Here is an 8214-nt window from a genome sequence, read left to right on the forward strand (position 1 = left end):
AGACATGCACATAGAATATAGACATACAGGCAGGCAAAACACCATACACATAAAATGAATTAATGTGTTGATTGCAAAAAAAGCCAGCCTAGCCAGGTGGTGGTGGCTCACGCCTGTAATCCCAGCACTTGGGAGGCAGAGGCAGGCGGATTTCTGAGTTCGAGGCCAGCCTGATCTTACAGAGTGAGTCCAGGACAGCCAGAGCTACACAGAGAAACCCTGTCTCAAAAAAAAAAAAAAAAGCCAGACTGGTCTATATTAGAAGATGTTATCAGAAATAATAGCAGGGATACCTGTGTTGATTCTACTTTGAACCCTGCCAATCTCATTTAAGAACCACAGCTTCACCTGACACAAGACCTCCTGCTTACTGCATGGCTGCTATGTGATGATACCTCACAAGGCTCCTTGACCTGACCTTACAAGAAGCCAGACCTTCCAACTGTATGAGGACATCTGACCAATGCAGAAAATACTTTTTCTGAACCTTAACAGAAACTCTTCTCTCCTTTACAGAAATCTTCTTTTTCTAGAAACTTCACTCACTCTCTCTCTCTCTCTCTCTCTCTCTCTAGGAAGGGTCTCCTATCAAGAATGCAGCACTTGTCAAGAATGTGCAAGATCATGGGTTGCAAAGAAAAGTCACAGGAGTGGTTAACAGTGTTAATTACTAGAATCAATAGTATAAACATCAGAAGACTGGTTAGCAGTGTTCATTTCTAGAATCAATAGTACAAACATTTAAGCAAGAAGCCTTTGAAAGGCCTGAGGACCTATCTCAGTTGACAGTGTATTTGCCTAAGCCCTGAGTTCAATCTGCAGCACCACACGAAGCATAGAAAGGCATGGTGGTAAATACCTGTAATTCCAGCATTTGAGGCAGAAGAAACAAGAGGATCAGAAACATAACTTTGACTTCTCTGAAGCGAGCCGGGCCATGGCCTTTATCCTGAAAGACTTGCTTTAATCTGTATGGGGCTCCAATGGCTTGTTTCATTCTGAGTTTCTCTGTGTCCTACAGCTCCATCAGTAGACCAGGCTGGCCTCGAACTCCGGGATCCATCTGCCTCTGCCTCCTGAGTGCTGGGATTAAAGGCATGTGCTGCCACTGCTGCAGCCCTTTGGGGCCACTGTTTTGAATCAACAAAAGAAACAGGAACCCAGGTCTTGGAAATAACCACCGTCCAAACTCTCCATGAGACTGGATGATTCCCAGTGACACCTTCACCCTGAGCTGTAGACAAACTCTTTGCCCTTAAACTCCATGGGAACCTTCTGCCAACCTTTTTAGAGGGACCTAAGGAGTGCATCAATATGAAAATACCAAAATGGTCTTGTTCTTGTTAAATAATCCATATTCCAATCTGGGCATGATGGCACACACCTGAAGTCTACAGCACCCAGCTTCTGGGTTTTGTTGTTATTGCTTATAGCTCCAGAGATGCAAGCCAGGGTCTCACATGACCTAGGTAAAACCTAGCAGGAAGTACATCTCCAGATATAAAATGTCTTCTCTTTCCTCTCCCCCTCTCTCTCCCTCCCTCCCTCTCTCCCTCCCTCCCTCCCTCCCATTCTTCTTTCTAGTATATACTGGGTAAATTACATACTAAGCTACATCTCTAATACATGTCCTAGTTACTCAGGAGACTGAGGCAGAAGAATTCCAGAGGCCAAGAATTTGAGGCTAGCCTGGAAAACGTGGTGAGATTTCACTTCTTTTAAAACAAAACCATGTGCCGGGCAGTGGTGGCACACACCTTTAATCCCAGCACTTGAGAGGAAGAGGCAGGCGGATTGCTGAGTTCGAGGCCAGCCTGGTCTACAGAGTGAGTTCCAGGACAGCCAGGCCTACACAGAGAAACCCTGTCTCAAAAAACAAAACAAAACAAAACAAAAAAACCACGTGAGGTACATCAGTTAGTAAAGTGCTTGCCTTACAAAGACCAGGACTTCAATTTGATCCCCAGAACTTCGGTAAAACAGGTCATCTTGGGGGAGCATACTTCCAATGTGCCTGATAGAAACAGGCCAACCCTTGGGACTCCCTGGCAAACCCATTTATCCTATTTGAGGTGTCCACAGCCAGTGAGAGAAACCATCATAAGAATGTGCTGTGTTGCTGGGCAGTGGTGGAGCACGCCTGTAATCCCAGCACTCTGGGAGGCAGAGGCAGGTGGATTTCTGAGTTCAAGGCCAGCCTGGTCTACAGAGTGAGTTCCAGGACAGCCAGGGCTACACAGAGAAACCCTGTCTCGAAAAAACCAAATCCAAAAAAAAAAAAAAAGAAAGAAAGAAAGAAAAAGAAAAGAAACGAAAAGAAACGAAAAGAAAAGAAAAGAAAATGAATGTGCTGTGTCTGAGAAACAACACCTGAAAGTTGTGCTCTGGGCTTTACATACATTACCTCTACACACATACACAAACACATTCACATGCATGCCAGGAAAAAAAAAGGACACCTAAGTCACAATGTGAATTGCCATAAACATCTGCCTGGAACCTAGAAGAACCTTCAGCTTGACATATACAGGATTTCACAGATCTGTCTCTCCCCGGGCATTTGGTTCCAATGCTGTACAGAAACACCTGACTTTTTTTTTTTTTTTGAAAATTATCATTTGATGAATCTTTGGGATATTTTGACACTAGCCTGTCCCTGTGGGTTGTTAGGAATGCCCGTGTGGTGAACTATTTTATGTTGGGCACAAAGGTTTTTAAGTGCAGCAGAGGTAAAGCAAGAACGTGGTTTCTCTTGCAGCAGAAGCAGGGAAGGTCCGTAGATGCAAATATCTGAGCCAGACAGGATGTCTTTAGAAGCATCTCCTATGTGAGTGGAGCAGAGACAAACAGAAGCATGCATGAATTTCATTCTCCCAAAAGAAGAGACACGAGCAACATCTATCTGGCAAAGGACATTGGTCCATAACCCTCTGGGCTAAAGCTGTCATATGTGACACCTGGCTTATTATAGTGTAAGCCTCCGGCTTGACCAACTACTGAAAGCCACTCTTCTGGCTTTAATATAATCTTATATCTTAATCTGTATAGAAAAAGAGTGCCTTCACATCCTTCCCTCTGCCTCAACGATGCCTCAAAGGGTTTTTTGTTTGTTTGTTTTGTTTTTCTCTAGACAAGGTTTTTCTATGTAACAGCCCTGGCTCTTCTGGACGTCACTCTGTAGACCAGGCTGATCTTGAACTGGTCTTTGCCTCCTGAGTGCTTGGATTAAAGGAGTGCAGCACCGCCACCCAGAATAGCTCTAATTTACCAGCTAATATAGTCATTCTCCTGAGACCACACAGGAAACACATACTTGAACCTATAGAGAAATTCTTACCTTTGCAGTAAAAGAATTCCTGTCCCAGGGTTGGTGGTGTAGCTCAGTGACAAAGCACTTGTCTAGCATGTTTGAGTCCCTGGGTCCCATCCCCATCCCTGCATAAAAGAAAACATGTCAGTCACTGTGATTTTAAATCAAAAGAACTATTTTTCGAGATTCATTTCGAATTATATGCAGAAGTGCCGTCTACCACTTCTAGGTCTGTGCCACAAAAGCTTCCCATGGGAACTTCCTCTCTTGCTCCCCACCAACTTTATAATGAGAACTCCAAGTACATAGAGGGAAGTAGTCATAAAATGAAAGCTTTCTGGGTCCATGAATTAGTAGCAGTCAGTATTCTCATGGGGTCTTAGATGAGAAAGAAGAAATATTTAAAGCCGGGCGGTGGTGGCGCACGCCTTTAATCCCAGCACTCTGGGAGGCAGAGGTAGGCGGATTTCTGAGTTCGAGGCCAGCCAGGTCTACAGAGGGAGTTCAAGACAGCCAGGGCTACACAGAGAAACCCTGTCTGGGGGTTGGGGGGGGAGGAAGAGTCACCCAGGTGGGACTGGTTTGAAGGCATGAAGAGCTCATGGAGAGCAGCTGAGGCTCAGCACTGTGAGAGGCAGTAGAGGCCATTGCTGAAAGGTGGCCCTTCCAGGCTCAGTAGCAAATGAAGCCCCAGGATTGATGGGGCCATGGAGAGAAGTTGAGGCTTGGCGCTGTGAAGAGAGTCTATTGGTGAAAATGCAGTCCCATAGTAGTGCAAGACCCTAGCAGTTTTGGAGATGCCAGTATCATGGGCAGCAGTGTGTGCTGCAGATAGGGATATAATGTGATTACAAAGAAGTTATGAGGCAAACCCAGCCAGTACAAGTAAATATTTCTTCTTCTTCCTCCTCCTCCTCCTCCTCCTCCTTCTTGGTTTTTTTTCAAGACAGGGTGACCTGGAACTTACTTTGTAGACCAGGCTGGCCTCGAACTCAGAAATCCACCTGCCTCTGCCTCCCAAGTGCTGGGATTAAAGGTGTGCGCCACCACCGCCCGGCTGGGTGACTCTTACACTGCCATGTTCAGTTGATAGCGCAGGGGACAAACTTGGCTGCCCCAGGAACACAGCTTTTCTGTGCTCTCAGGAAACACTTCTCAAATGATTTCACCTCAGCAATGCTGGTCTCCTCCTCCTCCTTTTCCTTCTTTGCTTCTTTCCTTCCTTTCTTTTTCTTTCTTTCTTCTTTTCCCTGTCTGTCCTGGAACTCACTCTGTGGACCAGGCTGACCTCGAACTCAAGAGATCCACCTGCCTCTGTCTCCGTAGTGCTGGGATTCAAGGTGTGCGCCACGTCCACCTGGCGTTAAGGTTTTTATTTTTGTGGAGCTGTGTTTGCTGGTCTCTTCTTCTTCTTCTTCTTCTTCTTCTTCTTCTTCTTCTTCTTCTTCTTCTTCTTCTTCTTCTTTGTTTTCTTTTTTGTTTTTTGGATTTGTTTTTTCGAGACAGGGTTTCTCTGTGTAGTCCCGGCTGTCCTGGAACTCACTCTGTAGACCAGGCTGGCCTCAAACTCAGAAATCTGCCTGCCTCTGCCTCCCAGAGTGCTGGGATTACAGGCGTGCGCCACCACTGCCCAGCTTCTGCCTGCTTTTTTTTGAGGGGGGTGGGGCGGGGTTTGGATTTGGTTTTTTGAGACAGGGTTCCTCTGTGTAGCCCTGGCTGTCCTAGAACTCACTCTGTAGACCAGGCTGGCCTCGAACTCAGAAATCCGCCTGCCTCTGCCTCCCAAGTGCTGGGATTACAGGCGTGTGCCACCACCACCTGGCTCAGCCTGCTTTCTTAAAGAACCCAGGACCACCCGACCCCAGAGTGGCGCCATCCACTGTAGGCTGGACCCTTCTACAATCAATCCCTAATTACAAAAATGCCTCAGGAGAGGCCTGAAGTACCAGCCTGAACAATAGACCATTGCCCATCCAATTGGAGAGAGGCTTCATTTAGCACCTGATGGGAGCAGATACAGAGACCTGCACCCAGACATCTGGCAGCTCTGGAAACCCCAAGGAAGAGGGGGGGGGACAGGGTGTAGAGGTCAGAGGGGTCAAGGATTCCAGGAGGACACTGCCCACAAAATCAACTAAGCAGGGCTCACGGGAGGGGGGGACTCAAAGACACTGAACCAACAACAACCAGGACCCCGCATGGGAGTCTGCTAGGCTCTCTGCAAATGTTATGGTTGTGTACCTTGGTATTCTTGTGTGAATCCTAACAGTGGGAGCAGGGGCTGGCTCTGACTGTTTTGCCTATTTCAGGGTTGCTTTGTCAAGCCTTGTTAGGAGGGTTTATGTCTTGCTTTTTTTTTAAAGATTTATTTATTTAAGCCGGGTGGTGGTGGCACATGCCTCTAATTCCAGCACTTGGGAGGCAGAGGCAGGCAGATTTCTGAGTTTGAGGCCAGCCTGGTCTACAGAGTGAGTTCCAGGACAGCCAGGGCTACACAGAGAAACCCTGTCTCGGAAAAAAAAAAGATTTATTTATGTATTATATGTAAGTACTCTGTAGCTGTCTTCAGACACTCCAGAAGAGGGCGTCAGATCCCATTACAGATGGTTGTGAGCCACCATGTGGTTGCTGAGAATTGAACTCAGGACCTCTGGAAGAGCAGTCAGTGCTCCTAACCGCTGACTCATCCCTCTAGCCTGAGAAGTACTATTTTAAATTGGTGAACCAGGGAGATGCCTCAGTGCTTGATTCCCAGCACCCAAACCGAAGGGCTCATAAACACTTCTAACTCCACCTCTGGGAGGAGCCAAGGTCCTTTCTTGTCTCCTTAGGCACTGACATACACACAGGCAAAACACAAGAAATATGCTGGCCGCAGTGGCACATGCCTTTAATCCAGCACTCAGGAGACGGGGAGGGGGGGTGGGGGGTTGGAGGGGGGCTCTCGGTGGGGGCAGGGGGGAGGAGCGGGGGGGGGCGGGGCGGGGGCAGGTGGATCTCTGTAAGTTTGAGGCCAGCCTGGTCTACGTACTTAGTTCCCAGGGTAGATGGGACTGCATGTAGAGACCCTGTCTCAATAAAATAAGTAAACAAGTAACAGAGGAAGATGAAGGCTGTCTTAGCTGTTCGTGGAGCCGGATCTGCACTGGCCTTTGGGCCGGAGGCTCTCACCCCACATTGGGAAAACCAAGAAGTCTCCACAGGGACCACGATCGTGACTGTGCAATTTAATGGGGGTGTGGTTCTAGGAGCAGACTCCAGAACAACCACTGGGCCGGCCGTAAGTCGCCAACTGAATGACTTGACAAGCTGACCCCTATCCATGATCAGGCTCAGCAGCTGATACCTAAGCAGTAGCCCTGGCTGTCACTTACCAGCTTGGTTTCCACAGTATTGAACTGAACCCGCCTCCACTAGTACACACGGCCGCCGGTCTCTTTAAGGAGATCTGTTACAGGTCCGGAGAAGATCTGATGGCAGGAATCATCATTGCAGGCTGGGACCCTCAAGAAGGAGGGCAGGTGTACTCTGTTCCCGTGGGGGGGGGGGTATGATGGTAAGACAGTCCTTTGCCATCGCAGGCTCCGGGAGCTCACACATCTACGGCTATGTTGATGCTACCTAGAATGTCTGCAGTTCCCTGCCAATGCTCTCGCTTTGGCTATGGAACTCGATGGCTCCAGTGGAGGAGTGATCCGCTTGGCAGCCATTCAAGAGTCAGGGGTAGAGCGGCAGGTGCTTTTGGGAGACCAGATCCCCAAGTTCACCACTGCCACTTTGTCACCTCCCTGAAGCCCAGTATTCTAGGGTGTACTAAGGGATATCCACACTGACACAAAAGCCAATAAGCAGTTTGTTAAAGAGAAAAAAAATAAGAATTTTTTTTTTTTGTTGTTGTTGTTTTGTTTTTTCAAGACAGGGTTTCTCTGTGTAGCCCTGGCTGTCCTGGAACTCACTCTGTAGACCAGGCTGGCCTCGAACTCAGAAATCTGCCTGCCTCTGCCTCCCAGAGTGCTGGGATTACAGGCATGCACCACCACTGTCTGGCAACAAATATAATTTTAAAAACAAATGGTTGTTGCTGGTTTTGTAAGCAAGATTAACTGGGCATGGTGGTGCCCAGCTACTCAGAAAGCTGACACCTGAGAAAGAAAGTGGCTCTTGCATTTCTCATTCTCTCACTCTCTTAGAGGCTTCCTTCTTGCCCTCTTGGGCTCTCCTCCCCTGCCCACTCTCTCTGCATGGTCATGGTCACCCTCTGTTTCTCTGCTCTCTCCCTCTCTCTGCCTTTCTCTGCTTCTACTACCCCCTAAATCCCTCTCCACCGCTCTAAATAAACACTATTCTATGCAAAAGAAAAGAAAAAGAAAGAAAGTATATCATAAAGATTAAATGTGCGAGGGAGGCTGGAGAGATGGCTCAGTGATTAAGAGCACTGACTATTCTTCCGAAGGTCTCTGAGTTCAAATTCCAGCAACCACATGGTGGCTCACAACCATCTGATGCCCTCTCCTGGTGTGTCTGAAGATAGCTACAGTGTACTTACATATAATAATAAAATAAATCTTAAAAGTTTATTTGAAAAAAAAAAAGATTAGCCGGGCGGTGGTGGTGCATGCCTGTAATCCCAGTACTCTGGGAGGCAGAGGCAGGCGGATTTCTGAGTTCGAGGCCAGCCTGGTCTACAGAGTGAGTTCCAGGACAGCCAGGGCTATACAGAGAAATCCTGTCTCGGGGGTAAAAAAGATTAGATGTGGCTGCAAAGCCTAAACTATTTGCCATCTTAGCTTTTATAAAGTTTACAGAGCCCTGTTGTATAGGACCTTTTCTGCCTGCACTGGGAAAGTGAGACTTCACTGTTTACACCAATCTTCAATCTATTGTTAGGCGGGTATCACCCTCCC

At 47.6% G+C, this 8214-nt stretch overlaps 1 pseudogene; it reads left to right on the forward strand.

Annotated features, from left to right (window-relative positions):
- Window positions 1-6416: 6416 nt before the first annotated feature.
- Window positions 6417-7102, forward strand: LOC127675247 (proteasome subunit beta type-6-like; annotated as a pseudogene).
- The last annotated feature ends 1112 nt before the right edge of the window (window positions 7103-8214 follow it).

This window comes from Apodemus sylvaticus, chromosome X (assembly GCF_947179515.1).
Source record: "Apodemus sylvaticus chromosome X, mApoSyl1.1, whole genome shotgun sequence".
NCBI classification, from domain to species: domain Eukaryota; kingdom Metazoa; phylum Chordata; class Mammalia; order Rodentia; family Muridae; genus Apodemus; species Apodemus sylvaticus.